This window comes from Cupressus sempervirens, chromosome 10 (assembly GCF_028749045.1).
Source record: "Cupressus sempervirens isolate cs-2001-9-10 chromosome 10, ASM2874904v1, whole genome shotgun sequence".
NCBI lineage: Eukaryota > Viridiplantae > Streptophyta > Pinopsida > Cupressales > Cupressaceae > Cupressus > Cupressus sempervirens.
The window spans coordinates 748,940,111-748,966,597 of record NC_143127.1 but is presented as its reverse complement, the minus strand read 5'-3'; positions in this window follow the sequence as shown (position 1 = coordinate 748,966,597).

Below are 26,487 nucleotides of genomic sequence, written 5' to 3'. Positions count from 1 at the left end.
GACCAATATTTGTTCTTTGGAAATTGTTATTCTATCCCTATGACAGCCTCAAATGGGTCATATCATTAGTAATTTTTGACATGGTCTTCTTTATTCGACCATGTTTAGATGCAACACTACTATTTCTTTCAATGGATGCATCTTTTGGAGGTTCATATCTTGGGTATGTTATAGTTGGAACCTATGGAGTGGGTGCCTTCTATAATGGGACTAGAATTATTGGTATGAATTGGCTAGGCATCACCAGTGCTCCAATAGGATATGATGGTGTTGTAGTAATAGCTTGAGTTGGTGGCATCAATCCTACTCCACTAGGATTGTCTTGTTTCATGAATGTAATTTCTTTTGAGAAGACTTTTTCCAATTTATTGATATTTGTAGTAGGATGTCTTCTTAGGAAAATAACCATAAGATGGTCCATAGAATTCAGATAGATCTGAATTTTAGCTTCAACCAATATAGTGTAAGGTGTTTCTAGCTTGTGCTAGGCCATATGAAAGAGATGGTTGAAGTGTGAAATTATTTTAGCTAGGTCCCTTTTAATTGATATGAATTGATGATGTATCATAGATTGGTTGATGAAAGTTTTGAATTGTTCCAAGAATAATTTTTTGAAAGTGTCCTAGTCTCTGATGCATCCTGGTAGTAAATTGACATACCAATTAAAGAAAACTTCTCCCAATGAGTATGGGAATAAGTGAAGAGCCACATTCCCATTAGCAATTTTCTTTCAATTGTAAATTTATTTGAATATCTTTATGTGATCCTTAACTATTCTTGTCTCTCCATAAATGAACCTTGGGAAAAAATTCTTAAGATTCTTAGGAAGTTTGTTAAATGCTCCTTTCAATTTGATTGGTGAGTTTACAACATTTGTGAAAAAGACCATTGGTGGAGGATTTGGTGGAGTGATGGGTGGTTCATTTGGAGGTAGAACTGAGGAAGATGATAAAATGTTGAATGGAAGTGGTAGAACTCTAGGAAATCCTTTGTCACTATGAGGCTTGTGAAAATGACTAAGTTCTAAGAACTCAAGTTCACCATTTGTAGATCTTGAAGCTTCTTGATAAGGGGATGATGGATTAGGATCGTCCAACTTGCATCAATTTTGAAAAAACCACACCTCTGCAAAAGCACACTTTCTTAAAAATATGGTGCATGTTGCACTCCTTGCATACCTTGTGCACCTTCAGACAATGACAAATGGAAATTTTTTTGAACTTGTGAAAATTTCAGAATTTTGAAAATAACAAGTTATTTTTCTATTCTGAATGGTTTGAGGCCCTCCTTCTAGCACCAACTTCTATTTAGCTATCATTTTGTACGATGCTTAATGACAAGAATCCTTTTGAACTCCTCTTTTGAAAAGCTAATCCGAGGACTAACTCCAAGGTTTTAGCTAATCTTGCAACCTACTAAAATCCACTTAGTTAAAGATAAATGTATTTGTTCATAGGGAGGTCTTTACTGATCTAAAAAAATTTGGATAAGATGTTTGCTTTGTTGTTTCCAATAGTAACCACAAAGAGATATATTTTTGGTATTTTCTATTTTTATGATGAAATGCAATCTAACAATGCAACTATATGAATTCCTAATTTAACCAAGGGTTACCAAAGAAAATAATGAAGATAAGGTAATGAGAGATAAAAAAATAACTTGAAAGGGAAATTCCTAATGGACATAAACCATGGTAACAATACATTTGTGAGTTTAATCATTGAAAAGATCAAGTAGGAAACTAATGAAAATAGGAGCAATGCTTCCTCAAATCCATTGATGCAATTGTCAATGGGAACTTAGCAAAAAATGAAAGATGTTTCACTTATCATCAAATCACAAGGCCATGGGAAGTGCACTCATGCTCAACAAAAGGATATGTAGGAACAATAGGGTGATCTCTTCTCCAACTCAGTATGTTAGCAAAATTCATCAACATGTGACAACACCAGAACTAAAAGATCACAAAATCAAATCAACACAACAAAACTATTGGCTCCATTATTATCATGAACATGAAATCACAAAAAATAACACACTCTGGCAAGAATAACTACACTCTAAATGAGAGAAATAGCATAGATTATTGCATCAAAATAATGGCCTAGAATACAAATTACATTCTAGAATTTATAAGAAATCATCTCCTCAATTTGTGTTGATAGTGAGAGATCTATTAATGCAATCATATGCTTCTAAACTAATAAAAAAAATCTATTTATGTATAAAGTGACTCTCTAAATGGTGCTAAGTGGAAATGCACTCTTGTTTATATCAATTAATGAGTGCATGAGCCTTTACATGTCTTAAAACAAAGAAAGAAGAAGTAGGTAAGAAGAAGAAAGCTTGAACAAAGTCCTCGCCTCTATATCCTGAGAGCTTCTTATTCACTAGTTGTGGGTATACCACATAGGGCCAAGCATTAGCATCTTGCATGCTTCCCCTCTTGAATAGTACTAAATAGTTAGTTGTCCTTGCCACTAGTAAATATACCAAGTATGATGTCATGTAAAACTTAGGGTTGGCTTTGACTCTTACCAACTACTCATCTAAGTTTTCACTTAGCATTGTAGCCCAATCAATTGACATTTTAGTTGTTCTAATGTTCTCTATGAAATGTACCATCAAAATGTTGAGATACCCTCATAGTGATAGACCCATGACTCTTCTTAGAAGTACAATGGAGTATCTGATATTGTCCTTAATATATCCTTTGGTCATATCTACCTTTCTTACTCTTCATCCCACTAGCATTCTATCAATCAAGAATGATGATTGTATGACTTATGTTGCCTTCTTCTCATTCTCCCTATACCATCTTTCCACTTGAATATAAGTTATCTTCACATACTAATCGACTCTCAAGAGATGTAAAATATTGTCAATGTTCTTCAATCTTAGGTATAGGACTATCTTCCTTGTGATGCTCTTCGCAACTCTTTCTTCTGACATAGTTTTTTGCTAATGCCATGACAAGCTTTGAAGATTCTACTAGTGTAGAATGAGATGATACATTAACCAAGCCTAATTTGATAAGTTTTGAGACCATAATGAACCTATATTTGGGTCTATTATAGAGCACCATGAATGCATTCCAATCTATATGTCAAAACTCTATAACTTAGATTTCTAAATGTTGATCCTGAAAACATGATTTCCTTAGTTCACCTTGATACTTGAAGAGAATAGGTTTTGGATAAATCTTCTCTATGAGTGAGGATGAGGAGAAAGCCATTTTATCTACACAAAACATAAACACATTAGTCTAAAATGTTGAAATTTAAACCCTAGACAAACCCTAATTACCAAAAAAACTAGACCCAAAATACTAAAACCCTAGCAAAAAACCTCCCTAATATCTCATAATATGTAGTTTATTACACCTTGCATACCTTGATTGGTGTGCAAGTTGCACTAAATAACCCTTAGAAGGTTATTTAGTGTGTATTAGTAGACCTGTGAAGGTGCACACCCTTGTGGAGTGCATCCATGTGTGCTACGATACACATGCTATAGTATATGCTTAAAGGGGGCTAAGTTGGCTTTACTAAGGGTGCACACATGCACACCCTAATGGGGTGTGCATGTGTGCACCCTTAGAGTTTTGGTGCTAAGGGGAGAATAATGGTACACAGATGTGCACCTTAGCAAGGTGCCCATCTGCACACCATTGTCTATGGTTTTCTTAGGTGTTTTGTATTTGAACTGTGCACACATGTAAACCTTTACCTAGGTGTTTTTAAAGTTTTGTTTAGTTTTTTCAAATAAAGGTATGCACATGCGCACCTTGGATATGTGTGCATGTGTATACCTTTGTGTTGTTAACTTAGTGTCTTTGTGTGTACAGGTTGGTGGAGATTTGGTGCACCTCTGAGGGTGTGAAGGTGCACTCATGGAAGCTAAGAGGAGAAAAATTTGGGAAGGGGAGGGGGGTCCCATGCTTTTATAGGCCAGAGATGGTGCACACCCTTTGGAGGAGTGCATGTGCATAGGTGCACATCTCAAAAGGGAGACAAGTGCACACTTGCGCATTTACTACACTTGTACACCCTAGAAAGGTGTGCATGTGCCCCAGATGTGAAAGTGTGCCCTTTAGCACTAAAAAATCCCTTTTCCTCCAAAATTCTTAGTTTCTAAGATTTAGATTTTTTAACTAAAGGGCTAAGGCTTCACCTAGACTCTAAGTAGAGTCCCAAAAATGAGTCAGGCCCTGGACTAGGGGTTTGGGAAAGAAACAAAAATCACTAGGGGTTTCCCATTTCTAGGAGAAATGGGGCATGCATTCTAAAAAGAAAATAGATTCCATGAACCAACATACCATCTCATCACTTTATTTCTCTATTCTTGATCTTATGATGAGTGTAAGATCTCAATAGACCATTCCTTTTCCTTTTCGAGTACACGAAGATGTCTCACCTTGTGACCTTACAACTAATGTAAGATAATAACCTATTAAACTTACTATTAAAAACTCACAAAAGCTGGCATGACATCATAACCAATCAACATAAACCCATGTGAACTTATGAAGATGCATCTTGCATTCACAACTCTATCTTATTTGCCTTATGATCATATGATTGAGCATAATATCGTAACACCACTTTAATTTCATTATGGGCCCACCACTTCCACATGGAAAAATTTTCCTTCCCCACTTCCACTAAACTTTGACCATCTTCAATTTTTGGTAAAGTGACAACCCTAGATCTAACAACTAGGAAACAATCACAATCTGCATAGCTTTGAACTATAAAGGGGGCCCACTATTATAGGTGCTATTCATTCATGTCATCCTGACTTGAAAGTCTAACGCAAAATAAACCCATGTGACCATGTGATCCATTGAGCTTAACCATTTGGTAACCTTAATCATACAGTCACAACTCAAAATATAATTGAATTTAGAAACCTTGTAAAGTCATGACAACCACACCTTAACCATTGATTTCCCAGTCACAACATAAATTTTTACTGACCATTTAACCCCTTTGAAGCCACAAAAAAATATGTCTCTACTTCACATCACTAACCACACACTTCACTTCTTCACTAATTTAACCTTGAGTTTCCTTTAATCACCTGTGATGGAGAAAAAATTGAAGTTGATTGATGCTATCTAACTTTCACATAATTGCGACTTAAACTTTAAAGCTTTTCTTACCACTCATGATTATGTGATCTCTATTGTTTTGCCTTTTCACATCTTGAACTTGACAGTTAGCAAGAAAATAGGAGTGATGTTGTGAATGAGGTACTTTCACAACATTGCAACTTAGAAGATTGAAGAGGCAAGATCATAATATAAAAAAGGGATGTCAAAAGACTTAGGGATATCCATGCATAAGAAAGATTTTCATATTTTTTATTTACAACATGAGATAGCACTATTCTAAGAAAGTTGATAGTAGTTCTACCAATATAGAGGGTGGTAAATTTTTGGTAACATTATTGACAACTTTTGCTATATGACTGCCTGCTAGACATCAAAACCAGTAGCCTTAACACTCAATTGGGCATAGAGTTAATTCAGGTGTGTAGAATATGAGAAAACACTATTGCATTAGCCTTCAAAAGCTTGTTAACCTTTTATTGAAAGCAAGAAAAACTAAAACTAAGGAAAACTTCTGCTAGAACAACACTTAGGGAAAACAAAACGAACCTATCCTAGACTAATCAACAACAAGAAATGCTAGACAAAACCAATCACTAGTTGGCTGAAATATTTTCCCTTCCTTTTTAGTTTGCAATGGTAGAGATGTCTATTGGAAAATATAAAGAGATGGAAAAAGCCAATATTTGACCATCTGGTGCAGTACTTCATGAAGTACAAAATTTTCATTACTTACTTCATCAAGCTAAAAGAACAAATGGGCATCCTAAAATGATACAAAATGTTTTATTTGTTCTTTTTCATCAACATCCTTAGATATGGGCATTGATATCACTAATGTTGATTAAATTATCTCAAACTGAGACAAGTATCTAACTAGGAAACCTCTTGAGAAGGTGAAGTAGAATACTTTGTGTTGGGATTTTCTCTTTCTATCTCTAGTCCATGGTTGTCCTACATATTCAACCCTTCCTCCATGGCCAAAGGGCCATCATTTTCTATTGGAAAACCTCCAAATCATTACAAGTCTTATTATAAAATAGTTCCAATCCAAATGGTTCATCATTATCATACTCCACAATATGATTTTCATCCTTAATAGGAAAATTCTTTGGCCTTAAGATATCTTCTTCCACCAAGAAAACATTTGACATATGAAAATAAATATTCTCATATAAATCCTCAATGATGTTGTTGAAAAGGGCCTCCATACTTTGATTAGCCTCCATGTCTTCTAAAGACATCCCCTCAACTATGGCTTCCTCAGCTTTCTCAACAAAGGATGGCAGTTCATCCACCCAAGCCATGACATCCCCCTTTTGATCTTCTATTATTATAGCTAATGGGGAGTCATAACTTTCAAGGACAGCCAACCTCTCACCATCTTGCTCAAGATATGTAGGGAGCATAGCCAACAAATCAAAACTAGCAACCTCAACATCATCGTGCCTTTTCTCTTGAGCCTCCTAAAATGATTCTACCAACATAGAGTCAACAAGATTATCCACTCCTTCAACCCTTTGATCTTGAACCAACTCAGATGGGACAACTTTAAAAAGGTTTGTCATTTGAAAATCAAGATTTTTGATCCAAGATGGCTACCATGGTCTCTTGACACTTTGACCATCAAACTTAGGCTCAACTTGAGGATTAAGAGAGTGACCTAGTTGACTTTTCTCATTTGAAGTCTCATGTATGGGATGTTCTATCTCGTTTGGCAAACTATGACCCTTGAAACATGGAATTTCAAAATTAGGAGGCCTACTTGGAAGTTGTGGAGGCTCAACATGCTTGTAGCTTGGAGTAGGAATCTAGGGAAAGTCAATTTATGTAAAGCTAGGAAACTTTCTCTTTGAATGCTTTGCCACTACAGTTGTTTGCAAGGGTTCTGTTAACATCATAATGTTTTTGACACTTTAGTGCCAACACACTTAATCATATTCCACATTGGATATCGAGTACATCGTGCATGTCGAGTGATCTTCATGTGCCGAGTAATTTTTAGATGTCGAGTGAAGATCAGCCACCAAGTGAAGATCAGCTATCGAGTGAACATCAGCTACCGAGTGAAGATCAGCTACCGAGTGAAGATCAGATACCGAGTGAAGTATAAGTGCCGAGTGTTAACAAGTGCCGAGTAACATATGGTGCTAAGTAATACAATTTTTTTAAGGTTCTGAGCTATCCAAGGAACAGCATGTGTCGAGCATTAGCAATACTTCAGGAGCCGAGTAACTCAGTAGATCAGCATAAGATTTTGTAATTGCACAAACTATGATGCAAACAATTTTTACAGCCGACATAAGGTAAATCTTGAAGGATCTAATGATGAGATCGAATCTTTTATTTTTCCTATGCAATTTGCATGTAGCCAATAAGAAAAATGCTAAAGGCATGCAACCAATCAGCAAAAGATAAGTATTGAGAGAAAAATGAAGATTGAATATGGATCATAGATCCATACCTAATCCTAAATCTTCAAATGTCTTTATAAGGAAGATGAAACTTCATTGTAAAGTGTAAGAGATGAGAGGTATGAGAAGACATACAAGGGTTTGCAAGGAATTCTATTTTTAGAAGTGAGGATTATCATATCACAAAAGGATCCAGATCAGAGAAAGCAGAACAAGTGCCTGCATTTAGCAATCAAGGATTGTAATCAGTTAGGTTTATTGTACCTAATACTCTCTAGCAATTGTATTAGAATGAAAATCCTATGGTGATAGGCTAGCTTAACAGCTATTTCGATAAATCCTTTAACTAGGTGATGAAATCCTTTAACAAGGTAACACTTCATGTTAAGTGTTTGAAAGCCTCTAACCAGGTCACTATTGACATAGTGTAAAGCCTTTAACAGGGTAGGCCTTTAATAGGGAAAACCATCCGAATTGGTTGAACAATATTGCTGCAATAATTTTTGTGGGTATCATCCCCACCCCAGTGTTACCTTCTTATTCTTCGAGGGTTTCTGGGTTACCAAATTCTAGTGTTAAGTGTTATTGATGCATGTGTTTTGTTACATGTTTATTTGATGTATTTACATGCATGCAATTTACTTTCAGTCAAAAGTTTTATTGACTAAAGTATGATACTTATGATTCACCCCCCCCTCTCATAAGTACTCTTTCCATATTTGAATATTCCAACAATTGGTATCAAAGCTTAATCCAGGTTCTCTTAAGGAAAAGCCTAATAGCTTGGAGGAAAAGATCTAAAGATGGAAGCTTTCAAACTTGGAAAGATCATTGAAAATTAGGTGATAGATGTGCAACTTGCTTTGCATAGCTTGGAGGAATTCAAAAACAAGTTGAGAAACTCATTAAAAAAGAGGAAGGATCTAGCCATTGCTGAAAATGATATACACTACAAGGAGATTGATACCACCAACATATTTTCCAGTGGAGACACTAAAGAGTTTGATGCAGCAATAGCAAAACTGATGGAGAAAAATAAAATTCAAATAGATGAGATAAGATCTCTCAAGATGGAACATGAATCACAGGCCATAATGATATGTGAAATTATTGAACACAAGAAAATAGCAGTTGAAGATAAAGTGATGTTGGAAAATGATAAAATAAATCTTGCAAACAGACTTGAAGAAAAATGTACTAAACTGACAAGGATCTCAAACATGTAGATGGATACACATACCCAAATGATGAACCTTCATCATGAACTCAATGTAAAAGATATTGAGATCTCCACCTTGAAGATGCAGAATGAACAAATGCAGAATGAACAAATGCATAATGAATTGAACAGAGAAAAAGAGGTAGGAAATAATCTCAATAAATCAAGTCAAGCCATCAAGTATTTTGAACAGTTGCTGAAATCACCAAAATCTGCCCATGATACATCAAGACTAGGATACAATAGCACTGGAGTTGGAGAATCATCAAAAAGTGTTGAACAAAGAAGTGACAAAAGTAAGAATTCAAAACCCACTTGTCATTACTGTAATAAGAAGGGACATACAGCTAATGTGTACAGGAGCAGAAAATTCAATCAATCAAACATACCCTAAAGTTTCTGTCACAAGTGCAACATGCAAGGACATATGACACAAAATTGCAGATCCAATGTCACAAGGACTCAAAGATTTGATGGACATTGTTATAATTGCAAAAAGTATGGCCATAGGGCATTTGAATGCAGATCAAAACCTATGTGGACATCAAATCAACTAGCAAAAATAGAAGGGAATGGAAGTCATTATCATTGGGATTACAACACTAGGTACAGTTGTCACTATTGTCAAGAATATGGACATATACCACAGAACTGTATAAGAACACATTTCAAAGGAAACTATCCTACAAGATCAAAGGCACCCAAGACTGAAGATAACAAAGGAAAATGAAAGATTGATGTTGAAAAGATAAGAGGGCAAATGAATAAGACTTGGAAAAAGAAGGAAGAGTGCAACACATCAAGTGGAGGGATCACTTCACCCAATGGGTCAAGTGATCACACTTCATCGAAGTAAGCATGAGAAGTACACAAGACTGATGTATAAAGCTATTTCACACATTAGTCCCAAAACAAAGAAGCTAAGCAAGGTATAAATCTACATGAAACAAGTTGTCAAGACAAAAACTAAATGTTGATGCTGAGGTGACTTTGGATACCAAGTTAAACTCAAACAGATGCCGAGCTCCCAACAGTGACCGAGCTAATAACTGATGCCAATTTGGAAAACTCCAATGGAAGCCAAGTAAAAGTGAAATATAGTGGAAGCTAAGTTAGGTAAAAATTTCTTCAGAAGCCGAGTTGGTAGTTGAGCATTCAATGCGATGAAATTAGGGTATATTATCACGATTTCAATCAATTTTTCATATTGCAATCAAGAAGCAAAGGAGAAGAAAGAGAGCTGAGCAACTTCATAGCAAGAATCTAGTGTTTTAAGCAGATTGCAACCACATTCAACACATTTTTCATTGATCTAAAGGTATTTTCATTTGCATCGAGCTACGTAGTTTCATACTCATTTGTTGTATAAACCCTAGTGTACAAAATGGCATCAAGTTCAAAGAAAGTCGAGGAAAAAGAGTCATTTGAAGTCCAGTTAGTTTCAAATGAAGTCAAGCAACCTAATTTCTACCCTATTCTCAAAGTTGCCTACAAAAATGACCCAGTTGGAGCTCTCTCCCACATTCCCCCAAAAGTTGTAATGGTTCAAGATGTGAGGAAATGTTACAATTGCAAGATAGGAGCTCTAGGAGACATGGAAATTAGAAAGTTTATGATAAACTGTGTGTAGATGGAGTACTGAAAGAAGAATTTAAAATCATTGAAAGAAAGGGTTTGACCCGAGTTTTAAGTTTTTCCATCGTATTCAAAACTGAATGGATTAGACTTGTATTAAGCAAAATCCATGGTGGAAACTTGTAGTTAGAAGATATGCCCATCAAATTGACAAAGGAAATTATACATAGAGTAACAGGGTACCCAACCCTAGATCGGTACAAAACCCTAAGAAGTTAATCAAAGGAGGTCATTGAAAGGAATACTGGTGCACAATTGAACAAAAGAGGAATGGCAATTCATACCATATAGGATCCTCTAGTTGAATTTGTTGTTAGAGTCATTGCTCACAAATTCTATCAATCTGTTAGACTCAACAGTGTACCATGCATTGTAGTAGATGTAGGTTACAAATTGGTGAAAAAGGATCATACTTATGATCTTGCAGAACTGCAATTGCAACAGATCAATGAAAACCTAGCTGCCATAAGAAGAACAAAGGGCACACAATGCAAATTTGGAGCAGTCCTATTTTTCATATTCTTTTATGTACAGAATGAATTTCCTTCTTTTGGTAAAGTAGCATGGAGGAATGATAGAACCATCATTGCACAAATTAATGAATATATAGAGCAAATGGGAGAAAATTTTGATACTTTGATGACAAACTATTTTGAAGATTTCAAGAAATCCATGAAGCAAAGGTCAAGGATAACAGCTTAATTAGTGGAAAAGCATACTAATGATATATGTTTCTTAGTTGACATTGATTTTACTTACATTCAAGTAGTAATACCAAGAGTAAGATGGCTAAGGCCATTTGGATACGAAATCAATATTGATGAGGCATTAGCAGCAATAACTGCATTATTGGCAGAGGAAGTAGATAAAAATGCACCACATTTTGGCACTTATGATTTGGTAAGATCAAAAATAACATGGAATTAAAAATTGCTTCTACAATGAAGAAGAAAGATAAATTAATCAAGAAGATCAAGAAGAAGTTTGGCAAAGAAATTGAGGCTGAGGTAGAAGAAGAAGAAGATGATAGTGAGGATGAAGATGAGTAGGAACAAGGGCCAATGGAACTAACTCAAGGTCTTGGAGAGGAAAAGGAGGAAGGTGCAGAGGAAGAAGAAGCCAAGGAAGCACCAACTGAAGCTGAGCCAAAGAAGAGAAAGGCAACAGAACAGCCTTCAGCCAAGCCCAGATCAAAGAAAGTTGCCACTCCATCACCTCAAAAGCCAACAACATGAGCATCAACAAGAGCCTCTACTCAAAAGGCTAAAGAGGAAGTTACCAAGATGAAATGAGTCAAGGAATCACGGGAAGAGCCAAGGAAAAGAAGAAGGTATGTGGCTCAACCTGACACTGATGAAGAAGAGAAAATAGAAAAGGTAAGCAATTCATCAGTCGATATCTTATGAAAAAATATTAGAAATGGTGACTTGAATAATTTAAATAAAGTTTATTTTAGTAAATTTGATACGCTCATGAGATTTAGATTTGAAACTAGGGACACAAGGGGATTGGTTCTTTACGTTTTGAAGTTGAGAAGATACCCATCTCGTCTTCTCTTCTTTTGCAACAATATCCCATTCAAAGTATTCATCATGATGCCTTTGCTACAAATCTATCACTTGTTGATTTGAGCTTGGTAAGCTAACTCCTCCTATTGCAGAATATGCTCTTGATCGTTGTTGATTCTTCTCATCTCATTTTGAAAGTTAAATAAAATGTCATCAAGTCATGTATTAGCAACATGTTGAGGTTGATTCTAAAAATCATCATGATAACTAGAAATAGACTAACTCCCACTGTAGACACCTAAAAATCCTTTAGAAAATAAAGTATTTTTATTTTTTGAAAAAATACCTGATGACATCATCATTTATTAATTAATTATTTAATTAATTAATTAATTAATTTTTATGCCATTAAATCCCTTTATCTTAATTAAAAATATTTAATTAAGGAATCCCTCCCAAAAATGTTTAAATCTTATTTAAACATTATTTCCTTATTTATTAATTATTTAATTAATAAATTGACCAAAAAACCCAAAATAAATAAAAAAATTATTTTTTGCCCAAAAATGGCCAATCTTCTTGAGACCAATAACCTCTTCCAAAATCTTCTAATCCTTCTTTAATTTCGATTAAAGGCTAATCCTATCATTTCCTACACCTAATCCCAACTCAAAATATTTAATTAAGATTAAATATTAATCCTCATGTTTATTAAAAAAGTTTTAATAAATATCTCCTCAACCCAAACCCTTGAAATAAATAAAACTTTATTTATTTCCTAAAAATCTAATTTATCCTCATCCTAAGAAGTTCTAGACTCTTATAAAAAGTCTTCATCCTCATCCAAAGTCTAGACTCTTCTAGAAAATGTCTTTAAACCTAATCCTAATCCCCTCCTAACCTTGTCACATTCCTTAAAAATGGGTTAAGACTTACTAACCCAAGCCAAAGTTAACAAATATCTCCTCCTTCACCCACCCTCATTAAATGCCATCCACTTGCCTATCCCTAAGCTAATCCTAAACCATCCTAATCCATCCTCTAATCATTTGCACAAGCCTAAGCAAGCTTAAAACCTTCCTAATCAAGTCCAAGTCGAAATTTCTCTCATCACCCTCAAAATATCTCAACCATAAAACTTTATGAAGTCCACTAGGCCATAAATGACTCTTCCAAGCCCTTTTATTGCTCTTACAAGTCATTATGAGGGTCTTTATGAAGATTTTATCTCTTGAGCCTCCTTTTTTTACTCATCCTTGCCCTTTCCTCCATCCTCTCACCTTGTGACATGTGTCACTCCCTGATTGGTTGTAAGGAAGCACAATCCATGTGCTCTCCTCTCATGCAATCTAAGCCCTCCATGAGCTTTTTCCCATCCTTGCATCTTAGCCCTCAATCCCTCAAGCCTCTTGCCTATAAATTGGATCCTTCCCCTTTGCAAAATAACACAATCCATGAAGTAAATTCGTAATGCCATTTTACATCAAAACCATACACTCACACCCAAATTCCAACTCCATTTGAAGCCTTTTTTGAAGCATAAAGCTTGAGCATACATCCTATCTATTTAGACAAAGCTACTCAACAAGAGAGCTTCTTATTGAGAGAGTCCATTAATGGCTCATATTCTCAATTGAGAGCTCATCTTAGTCTATCTTGAAGTTTATGAATTTTTTTTAGTTTGTAGAAGCTTTATTTAAATTTGGTTTCTATTAGCATACTAACATTGCTCATATACACCCACAGGGTTGTTGATACATATTGGTAGACTGCCATAAGGCTTGAGTAGGGATGGGAGATCTTGGCCATTTTTTTTTAAGGAAGCAAAATCATACACACTTCTTTTTAGTGCTTAAAATGAACCCCCAAATCATACTTAAATCCATTAAAAAATTAAAAATTTGCAAAAAAGAAAAAATCGTTTAACAAGTGAAACTAAACCAATCTAATCATTTGCATCCTTGCAACATCAAGGTTTTAGATGCATTCATGCAAAGTTAGGAACACTTCATTTTTGGGAATTTAAAAAGAACTTCAAGTTTCCATTTTAAAAGGTTCAAAATCAACACTAAGTGCACACTAAAATCTAAATCAAACTCAAAGCATCAATCAAGGATAAAATGAACCTTATTTGCAAATATGTTAAAGTTCTTTTAAAAATCTCATGAAAACTAAGAGTCCTAAATGGTTGCCAAAATTGTCCTAAAAAGCTTTATTATTTGTTCCAAACAAATGTCTTGTTGCAAAATCTTGAATGTTTCTTAAGTTTTTTATGCATCAAAACTATCTAGGAATATCATTTTTGGGCTTAAAACATGCAAACTAGAACACAAAATCTTGAATGAAAAGAAAAGTCCAAAGAGTCATTTTCACTTTTGAGTCCAAAAACAATCTTGAATGATCTAAGGTTAAAACAAAGCACTTCAAAGTTCTTAAAACAACACACAAAATCTCAATCTTGAATGCTCAAAGGAAAAAACTTGAATGTTTAATCACTTGTCTTTGAATGCATGTTGCTAAAATTACTCTTGAGTGCCATGGATTAAAATCAAAGTTTGTTTTTTTATGAATGCATGATTAAAACAACAAATCCAATCTTGAATGCCATAGATCAAATAATCATCTTTTGGAGCATAAAAAGAATCTACATTTTTGTAATCTTTTAAGTTATAAAAACAAATAAAAATGCTTTGAGTGAGTTTTTCGTTGGACTCACCCTCTTTAATCACCCATCAATTTAACCATTGGTTGCAATCTCAGTGTCATCTATGGGGATGGGTCCACCTAAGAGGGTGTTAAGTGCTCCACGCAAATCAAACTCCACTCACTTGGGTTTTTAGTGGTTTTTCTAGGTTAGAAAATTCCTTGAATGTGCATTAATCTCGCTCACACTTCATTTGGGCATAAAAATTGGACAAATCTTGACGTGGAGGGCCTTCGAGTGCATGGGTTTACCTTCTTGTTGACCCTAACTCTTCTTCTTGTTCACATTCTTTGATCAATTTTATTTTTGTCGATGCTTCAAAGTTGGAATAAACATTGTATCTTAAGCATGAGTGCTTGCAAAGTCTAGATCAGAAAACTTAAGCATCAGTTGGTAAAAGAACAAGCATGTTTTTTAGCCCAAGATCATCCAAGTCTTCTCTCCCCTTGTCATCTTTCGAGGCCATCTTGGGTGCATAAGATTAGGATCTAAAATCTTGTCTTAGCTTTTTAGGAGGCCTGCTTGGGGATTTCATCACCCCTTGGGACGACCTCAACTCCAGCGTTTCGGCGGAGTATAAAGATCGGGAGGTGAATCCAAAGACACCTCTCTTGGGATCAAAATTTTGTCACTCGGGCTAAGCCTCAAGGAACTTTATACCCTTGAGAAGTGAAAGAGGAGAAGTGGGTTACCGCTCCTCTCGGCTGTGTGACATCTTTTTGGTTTCATCTACAGATTTGGGCCTCACGTACCTTGCATATATCGAGGACTCCCTAGCTAAACCAAATTTAATCCTTGTAGAAAGCTTCCTAAGATGTTGGTGTGTTTGACGTGCTTGCTCAAAACTTTTGTCTGCTTGTTTGTTCATAGCTTTTGAATGAATATTTGCCAATTTTGGTCAAAATCCCAGAAAAGCAAAAATCTCCCAACTCAAGGCATACTTAGCGTAGTCACTGCCTTATCAAAAAATCATCCAAGCTCCCCCGATGCAAGTGAATCTATCTAGTTATTTGCCTTAGAATGATCCCAAATCCAAAGTCCATCCAAATCATCCCCCCCTAGCCAGCTAGAAACCCAATCCAAAATCACACCCAAGCCTTTAGAGAGTTGTTGTCATTCTGCTAGAATTTTCTATCCAATCAATCTGACCAATCAACCAATCTCACCAAGGTTATCCCTTTGACAGAGCATTCTCTAGGGTAATCCAGCTTTGTCACTTGTATCCCTCATCACCTTGAGCTAAAGGTTGGGATCCACAAGTGGTCAATCTCGTGTCATGCCATAGGATCACTAGTCTATCCTTAAGTTGACACAATCACCACGAATCCTACACATAGGAAAGAAAAAATCTCACTTTTTGATAGCATACCCTTGAATTCTTCCACCCACAAGAAAGCCAAAAATCTCTAGCCAATCCTCCTTAGGTCTGTCATACAGCTTTGACTCTCCCTAGGAAATCTTTCATTCGCCAATCCAAAATCTGTGCTTAATCCAAATCCAACCATGAGCTTCCGTGTTCATCCATCTGTAAGACCCCATCCCCATCAGACTCATCGACAAAGCATGAAGTACCAATCCTATCATGATGTGTTTGGTCGCATTGTCCTTGCTCCCGCCACCTCCTATTCCAATGATGATGAAAATATTGTTGACTATGATGGGTATATTGAAAGCCTTAGAAACATTCCCTCAAGCATCCCCCAAAATCCAAGAGTTATTCCAAACTATCTAGTCATGCCATCCGATATTCCAGCTTCCCCTCCATCACCCCATCAACCAAGCTTCCAATCTTCCACCCCCATCACACTAGCTATTCTTGTCAATCCACCTCCACCTTCGACACACGAGTCTCCAAGGAATCCCCTAGAGGAAATACAAGAAAATTTGCCTCCAATAGTCGATAAGCCATGTCATCTAATCCAACCATGTGAAGTAGTCAGTGATGAAGCTTACCCATCTATAATATCACCTCCATCTTCCATAGCTATCATCCCCATACCATCCATCAAATTGCTTAAAATCCTTCCACTTCCTGCAAGCATCAAAATCCCACCACCTATCAAATCCCTCCAAATCCTATCCACATCACCTCCAAGCATTTCCCAAATCTCTCGTAATGACCCTTATGCATCCATCTTCTACTCACCCATCTCCACTACTGAATCTCCCATCTATCCATCCACTGCCTTTGAAGAATCCATCCCTTCACCTCCTATCACACCATCCACTCCAAACCAATCCTATCAAGATCCTACCCAAAAGCATGTTGACATCCCCCAAAGCATAAATGAAGATATCATCGTACCATGTCTTCCATCCATAGTGCAGTCACCATCTCCTCCATCTCCAAAACCTCGAGCCATATCTCCTCCACTACAAGATATCTTGTCATCCCACCAGCTACATCAAGATCCTATCCTTCCATCTCCCCCACTCCATGCTTCCATCTTAGCACCTATCCAAGCTATTCCACCATCTATAATCTACCCTCTTCGTTAACTTACATTCATCCACGGTGGCCCTCTCTCAGCAGAAGAATTAAGAACAGTATCTCCCCATTGCAATACACCTAATAAATCACTTCTACCATTTTTTGCAAGCAAAAAGTTTCCTCAGCTTGTTCAAATGCTCAATCGATGGCATTATCAAGGTCAAGGTTTAGGAACACAAGAGCAAGGAATCAGAGAGCCTATTATTGCACAAAAAAATCTAGGATTTCATGGTCTTGGATATGTATCCAAAGGCTCACCATCTAAAGGTGTTGGTACACCACACCCCCAAACCAAGCCTATCTCAAAGCCCACAATGCCAGCCTCCCATCACTCCTTCAAGAAATCTTATGTCATCCCCCCTCCACCATCTTTGCAACCCAAAACAACCTACCATATCCCCCCTTCATCCGCTAAATCCATTTTGGGTCCCTATGTCCCAAAATCTACCATCCTCCATCCTCCCATTAGCCATCATAAAAATCCTATTCCATCCATTCCTATGCAAGATCAACAAAGGCACATATTAGGGCACATCATCCATCATCATCCCCCTACATGCTCTTTCATATCCTCTCCATCTCACAAAGCTTCTCCTAACCATCTTCACAAAGCTTACCACAACAATGTAAATGCCAACTTCAAAATGCATAAAGCTAAAAATCCACATCCTAGGCAATCATATGTCTATTCTAAAAGACATACTCCAAAAAGGCAAAATCCAATCAAAGAATGCAAAACAATGCAAAAGCCTATGAAAAGAAAATCCAAAACCATGTGGATCCCCAAGAAAAAAGTTGAAACCCAATGCATAATGGCATCCACCATTGCTAATCCCCCATCTAGTGACTCATGTCCCCCATCTCCTAACTCCATCTTGGGTGCCTATATCCCCAAGCACATTTCCACAAATCCTCCATCATGCCCGCATCTACCATTTATCCCCCATATGCTCTTTTCACACCCGTCCCAACATGTGCCAATGTTGCTCTTGCAAGCATCCCCATCTCATGCTCCTTTCCAGCATTTTCATCCCTCCATCTCCTACCATCAATCCCATCTAATCTGATCTATTGCATAAATCACACATCCGGTGTACCAACAGCTAGCAACAAAATTGAACATTCCAACAGCTAGTGAAAAATCCCAAAAAAGACAAAATAGCTAAAGAAAGCCAAAATCATTCCAGCTAAGTCCAAAGTCAAAAAGTCAAAAAAACAAAAGAAAAATAAAGTGTCCACTGGTGAAAACTTGGCAATTCAAGAACCTTGGACAAGTACCATGATGAAAACTTGGCAAACAAGTGTCATGCGTAATCCTGCCATCCCCAGCTTAGCCTATCACCCTCATGCTTTTGGTCATCTCTTGACATCCACCTCCATCTTCCAATCTATCCACCTATCCTCCATCCTCCAGCTTCCATCTCACACCATCCACTAATCTTATGCAGCTTCAGCCAACCATCCCAACTATCATCCATCTCCCTAGCCCCTTCAGCTTTTTCCATCCTAGCTTCAATCCTATCACATCCATCATAAGACCTCCTTCCACATGTTATCTTCTGATTGGGGGCACTATATTCCTTGGAGATCTTGTCTTGTCCATCCTCCCTTGTCATTGGTATCTAGCTCTAGGCTATCCTCATGCAAACCCAATGTCATCTCTTTATATCCATCATAATCCTAGCTATCTACCATCCTATCCAGCCATCTCATCCTGCTCCTCTAGCTATCCTTGGTCACAAAATCTCTCATCATCATTGGATGCATCTTGCCAAATCCATATCTTTCGCTATCACCCCACCCTTAGCTTTCGTATCTTGCACAACATCGAACCATCCTGCTATCCTATCATCCTGAGCTTTTGCCTTCTTGTAACTATCTTGGTTAGCTTCAGCTTGTAAATATCTTGGTCCATCAGCTTGTACATCCTCTTTAGCTTAGTACCAATGTATCTATCCAACGTTCGTGTCAGTTCATCCTTGATCAGCATCTTGCACCCATCACACATCTTGGTTAGCTATTCCAATGTATCCTTTAGCTATATTTCGTATGACCAAAGTGTTATCCTTCTTAGTTCAGCTTGCCAGACGCATCACCCATCTAGATTCATCAGCTTAGGTGCTCTCCGATAGATCCTTGTAGGATATAGCTTTCCTCATGTCTGATCTTGGTCTGTTAGTACCTCATCCTACCCATCTCGTTGGCAAATGGTTCTCTTTTGGATTTTCGCTTTCTTTTGATTTGGACTCTTCCCTTTTGGGTCTTTAAGTATCTTTTCCAAACAATCTTTTTGTTCCCTCCTCAAAGGTGCCACGATCTTTCATATCATGGTATACTGTGAATGGGGCAATCTAGGCGTAAGGTCTTGATCAAGTCTATCATTTGTTTCTTTTTTGCTTGTGGGTTACCCAGTGTTAGTTCCACACTATTTCCTTCGGGTTTCATGTGTGATGCTGGGGCAATCCTTGTGTGTTTGTTTCGAGTCAGTCCATCAGTCCTCTAGACAGTTGGTGAAAAGTCCTTGATGTTCTTGGTAACCTTGGCAATTAACCAACAGTCCTATAGAAAATCTAGTGCTCAACTACATGGTGGTACTTCTCTTTGAAGTATCCCCCCCGCTCAAAAAGCTTCAATGGTTTTCCTTCATCTCCATTATCCCCCATCCATATCCAGCATCCATCCCTCCTACCCCAGCTTATGCATCAGTATCTCTTTGAATCACTCCTCACCTTTAGCTTTAGGGATCCACAATCCTAGTCTTAGGGATCCAGCAATCCAAATCAATTCACCAAGCCTCATCTTTCAAGATCCACAATCCTAGTCCTAGGGATCTTCGAAACCCATCTTCCACCAATCTGACTCTTTGAAATCCTATTGCATCAGCTTTATAATCCCCTCATCCATCTCCCTATCCTGGATTCCTTTTTATAGCGCTCTGCTCCTTCATCCTCCACCTTCCCTAAAGTCTTAAGCTTGCTTCCTCTTATGCATCTGATTCTCCTTTATCTTTCTCCCATAGTGAGAGTTTGAGCTAATTTAGCCCCTTCTCTTTGCCCATCTGAGTTTCCTTTCTCGTCCGAGATTCTTGTACTTTTCAAGAAGCCATCGAGCCTTGCTTTCTCTCCCCGCCGCCTTCTTGAGGGGGCATCTCACAGTCCATTCTCTCCTCTTCTGCTCTAGCCTTGGGCATCTTATTTTCTTATCTTTGATGCCATGCCACTTGCGGCATCACATCAAAGAGGGGCAAAATGTAGACACCTAAAAATCCTTTAGAAAATAAAGTATTTTTATTTTTTGAAAAAATCCCTGATGACATCATCATTTATTAATTAATTATTTAATTAATTAATTAATTAATTTTTATGCCATTAAATCCCTTTATCTTAATTAAAAATATTTAATTAAGGAATCCCTCCCAAAAATGTTTAAATCTTATTTAAACATTATTTCCTTATTTATTAATTATTTAATTAATAAATTGACCAAAAAACCCAAAATAAATAAAAAAATTATTTTTTGCCCAAAACTTGGCCAATCTTCTTGAGACCAATAACCTCTTCCAAAATCTTCTAATCCTTCTTTAATTTCGATTAAAGGTTAATCCTATCATTTCCTACACCTAATCCCAACTCAAAATATTTAATTAAGATTAAATATTAATCCTCATGTTTATTAAAAAAGTTTTAATAAATATCTCCTCAACCCAAACCCTTGAAATAAATAAAACTTTATTTATTTCCTAAAAATCTAATTTATCCTCATCCTAAGAAGTTCTAGACTCTTCTAAAAAGTCTTCATCCTCATCCTAGGAAATTCTAGACTATTCTAGAAAGTCTTTATCCTCATCCAAAGTCTAGACTCTTCTAGAAAATGCCTTTAAACCTAATCCTAATCCCCTCCTAACCTTGTCACATTCCTTAAAAATGGGTTAAGACTTACTAACCCAAGCCAAAGTTAACAAATATCTCCTCCTTCACCCACCCTCATTAAATGCCATCCACTTGCCTATCCCTAAGCTAATCCTAAACCATCCTAATCCATCCTCTAATCATTTGCACAAGCCTAAGCAAGCTTAAAACCTTCCTAATCAAGTCCAAGTCAAAATTGCTCTCATCACCCTCAAAATATCTCAACCATAAAACTTTATGAAGTCCACTAGGCCATAAATGACTCTTCCAAGCCCTTTTATTGCTCTTACAAGTCATTATGAGGGTCTCTATGAAGATTTTATCTTTAGAGCCTCCTTTGTTGACTCATCCTTGCCCTTTCCTCCATCCTCTCACCTTGTGACATGTGTCACTCCCTGATTGGTTGTAAGGAAGCACAATCCATGTGCTCTCCTCTCATGCAATCTAAGCCCTCCATGAGCTTTTTTCCATCCTTGCATCTTAGCCCTCAATCCCTCAAGCCTCTTGCCTATAAATTGGATCCTTCCCGTTTGCAAAATAACACAATCCATGAAGTAAAGTTATAATGCTATTTTGAGAGCCAAATCCATACTAAAGCCATCTATCCACACCCAAATTCCAACTCCATTTGAAGCCCTTTTTGAAGCATAAAGCTTGAGCATACATCCTATCTATTTAGACAAAGCTACTCAACAAGAGAGCTTCTTATTGAGAGAGTCCATTAATGGCTCATATTCTCAATTGAGAGCTCATCTTAGTCTATCTTGAAGTTTATGAATTTTGTTTAGTTTGTAAAAGCTTTATTTAAATTTGGTTTCTATTAGCATACTAACATTGCTCATATACACCCACAGGGTTGTTGATACATATTGGTAGACTGCCATAAGGCTTGAGTAGGGATGGGTGGATGGTAAACATATGGAACTTGCTAAGTATTTGTTGATATAGGATTTCTATTATTTTGTTGGGTATAACCAATAGAATATGCCTCTTGACATGGTTGGTAGGATGTGATATGAGGATTTTCATGGAAATCAGGATGATATGGTAAATTTTCATGATAAGAAGACATGGTAAAACATTTATATAATCTAGTGAATTGCTAAAATTATTAAAAACCAAAAAAATAGGTTTGATTTTCCACATACTAGTACTTAATCTTCTTGAAACTAGTTGATATTCTTCCAAAGTCGCTAGATGTGTTAAAACCTTAACTCCAAAGGAAAAACTACTACTATCCATACTAGAACAATAGACATATAAAGATTGAAAAGAACTAAAAAATCATCTCTTTGTCTGACCATGTGTGCCATAATTGTTATCTCTAAAAGTTTCACCCTAACTGGATTCTAAATCTAGTCACTTCAAGTAACATGGAAACACTCATAGGTAGTGGGTGTACCATAGTTAGGAGTGAATCTTTGGGTTCTAGGCTGATTCCTTATGATGCTATCATTGATTTGATCTTCAAACATAAAAGTAAACTTTCGAGGGAAAGAGATAGGAGGATTACTTGCATGAATGTAAACAATTGCTAAAGTAAACTTGAGGTGATACACCAAAATGTTAAGATGAGAATATTGTTGGACTAACATGATGAAGCTTTTCTGAACAATTAAAAGGAGAACAATATTGAACTTCAAAAACTCACACATAAATGCTTCACAGGAAGGATTGAACTTTAAACAAAAATGTTAAAGGGAATGATAACATTCATAGTTTAACAATTTTGAAAAGAAGCAAAAAAACATGACCTGTAACCTATATGAATGTTTTAAAAATTCACTTGTAGATAAAAATACGGACATAATTGAGGGATTTAGAATAAATGCCAAAAGTTATATCAAACCAATAGCCTTCATAGAAATATGAACACAATAAGAACTTCTAAACTATTCTTGTATTTCAAGTTCAAAGCGAGTTTAACAACATCTACTCAGAGTGGTTACAAAGTAATATGCAGAGAAATATTGTGAAGGCCTCCTAAGAAATCATGACTAAAAATACTTTTGTGCACAAAATAGGAATTCTTTCTCCACATCTTGTAAATGCTTATAAAGGATTGCAACAAGCTATAGATGTGAGGATGACACATGTCATAAACTCACTAGAAACAAAACACAAAGATATTTCCAAAATAATACATTTAAAATATTCTTTGCATTTAGATAAAAATAGAGAAAGTAGTTGCAAAGTTTGTAGAAGACACCTATTACAGGAGTCCTCAATTTAATTTTGACTTATACTACCTTTAATCATGAATTTTTTCAATTACCTCTATTGGTAGAGTCTTAATATCTACTACTACCTTTAAAATATTTACTTCTTTCTTAGTGGTCATTTCATGAATCTGATTTTACTTGATTTTCCCTATAGCTTTACTCCACCTAAAATTCAAATCTCCATAAAAAATATGCAACTCATGCAATCAATTCATCCTTCAACTCTATTTCTTCCTATCTAGCTCTATAATTTTTCATGTCAATATTTCTACCATCTCATGTCAAACTCTAGCTAACTACCCAAAGAGAGCCATGTGCCAGTATTTGATAGGTTGAACTTGACACCTCATCATCTTTTTGCACCTTTGGGCCTTGAAGTCAAATTGCAAAAAATATACTTGTGATGACATGCTTCCTCCCTTATCACTGCTTCACAATAGTTTACCCATTAATTTTATGTCTAGTTGCAACCAAATAATGAGGGTGTCCTTAACTATTTTCTTGACCACTAGTAGGCTTTTTAACTTTGTAGACACAAAATTAATCACCAACATAACCATGTGATGATGCAACAAAGGCCTTAAACTTTGTAATTAGTTTTTCCTTTGTTTCACAATTTCACATCCTAATAACTTAACCACAAGCTTAACCTTGTGAGGATGTGGTTGTTCCTTTCACCAATTCTCCATACTAATATGAGTTAAGCACTAAGCCAAGGTTATGTTGTGATAGATGAAAAAACATGACTGCATGGTAACCTATTGTAACTTTGCAACTTGCCCTAGATCCTACCTAATTGCCTTTTTGAAGGAGCAAAAACTATCTAACTTTATCAAAAATGAAAATCCTTTGAAAACCTATAAATTATCCTTTCTCATTTTAGGATCATATGAGAACAGCCACTCAAAGCATCGAGCCTTCTTCCTTCATGCCTTATGATCCTTCGACCACAACCTTGATAACACTTTGTCATAGCCTCAAGAATCAAATCATTTACCTTTATAAACATATGCCTAGCATGTTATCTTCCCTTTTATCTTAACTTTAGAAGCCTTTACCTTTCTCTTTTTGATCTCATGGTTACAATTGATTATTACTTTGGAAGCCTTTGGTTATTAATGATCATATGATGCACTTTCTATCATAACCTTAGAAACTCATTAGTTAGCCTTCGTGATCACACGATCACACTAAACTTTGTAAGATAGAGAGACTAAATTAACACATGCACAGTTTCCTTTTTCTTATGCTTCTTGCCCCACCTTTTTTTAATATTCTTGATCATATGATCAAATGATCATATATCCTTGCTTTCTCATAGATTGCAATAGATCATCCTTTGCCTTTTTTATTAGATAAAGACACCCGACCTTATGATCTTATTATTCATGTAAGATTGCAAAAAAATAAACTTATTATTATGAACACATGAAAGTTGGTGTGACATCATAACCAATCAACATACACCCCTGTAAACTTATGAAGACACATCATACAGTTGCAACTCCATCTTCTTTGCCTTATGATCATATGACTAGGTGTAAGATCATAACACCATGGTAATTTCATTCTGGTCCTACCACCTCTACATGGAAAAATGTCTATTCACTGCTTCCACTAAACTTTTCATGCATAAGACAAATTTTCATATTTGTTATTTACAACATGAGATAACACTATTTTAAGAAAGTTGATAGGAGTTCTACCAATGCACAGGCTCATAAATTTTTTGTAACAATACCCTTAGTTTCATTTTGGTTCTCATCTCAGTGTCCAAATATCTCCCTTTTCAATTACATTTTGATTCTTATCCATGCAGCTCTAATATGCAACATCTCAAGTTATAACAACACATAGATTCCCTCTATCTTATCAAAACATGAAATCAACCAACTCCTCTTTGATATAAAACTCCTTAACTTCTAAGTTCCTTGATTGATGACAATACCTTTAACATATTTATCTCTTTTAATTCTCTCTCTCTCTCTCTCTCTCTCTCTCTCTCTCTCTCTCTCTCTCTCTCTCTCTCTCTCCCTCTCTCTCTCTCTCTCTCTCCCTCTCTCTCTCTCTCTCCCTCTCATTTTATGGATGATAACTATATAAACTTCTCCCTCTTTGACAACAATGGCAAAGACACTCCAATACCATCAGTAGGGAACTAGGGATAATTTAAGAAACCCCCTCCCCAAAAATTATATAAATTCGTAGTGAATGCGACAATAGTTTTGGGGGGGAAATTACTTTCTATTGGCTAGTTTTTTTATGTTAGGAAAATTTTAATTTTAGATGCGATTTTCCTCTGACCATTGTAAAATTTCATAAAATTGAGGTGATTTATCCCTTTTTATAGAAAATAAAAAAAAAAAATTATAAGGTGTTTTTCTTATTTATTGGAAAAAAATATTGCATTTGGAAATTTTCTCTTTTATTGGAAAAATATATATTTGATTAGGTAATCTTTCCCATTTATTGAAAAAAAAATAATATTTGATTAGGTGATTTTCCCATCTAGTGAAAAATATATATAATGTGTTGGTGAATGTGCTAGAAAATAACTTGATCACTCAATGAATCAAATACTAGAAATTAATCATATGTTTTTAAAATTAGTGGTCAGGTTACCAAAATATTACACTCAATATCAAATAGAGTAATAAGAAAGTGAGATTTATATAGAATGATACTGATGCAGGAGCATCTGGGGTTCACTTGCAATCTTGCATGTTTGGAGGGATTTTGGTTAATGGTTATGGAGCTTGGTGAATACTGGTGCTTGGCATACATTGGGAGCTCAAAATTTTCTATAAAGCTCATCATGGTCTGGGATCTTAGCATGGTCTTTGGAGCTCAGCATGATCTTTGGTTCCTCAGCATGGTGTTTGGTTGCTTGGCATGGTCTAGGAATTTGGTGTCTATTTTAGGCTTTATAACTAATTTCCCACAATGCATTAGAGGATGAAAATTTTAGGGATTGAATAGGGCCTAGATTTCTACCTATGTTTTGAAGCATGAGTTTTAATTCATTTAGAGCTAGGAGATATCACAATTTTTCTATGACATCAATTTTGGGAATTTAATTATTGTTGTTGGCCGACTTGTGGTATTTAATTTATGTTTTGGGCCAACTTGTGGCTTAGATTGGTATAAGTAAGAGTTTTTGGGAAGTCTTTAGTCATTATTCATACATCATGGAGAAGAGGAGCATCTTGGAAGAGAAAATTTTGAGAAGGGCTAGTAGCTGGGACTTGGAAAACAAAGAGATTTCTTAGTAGG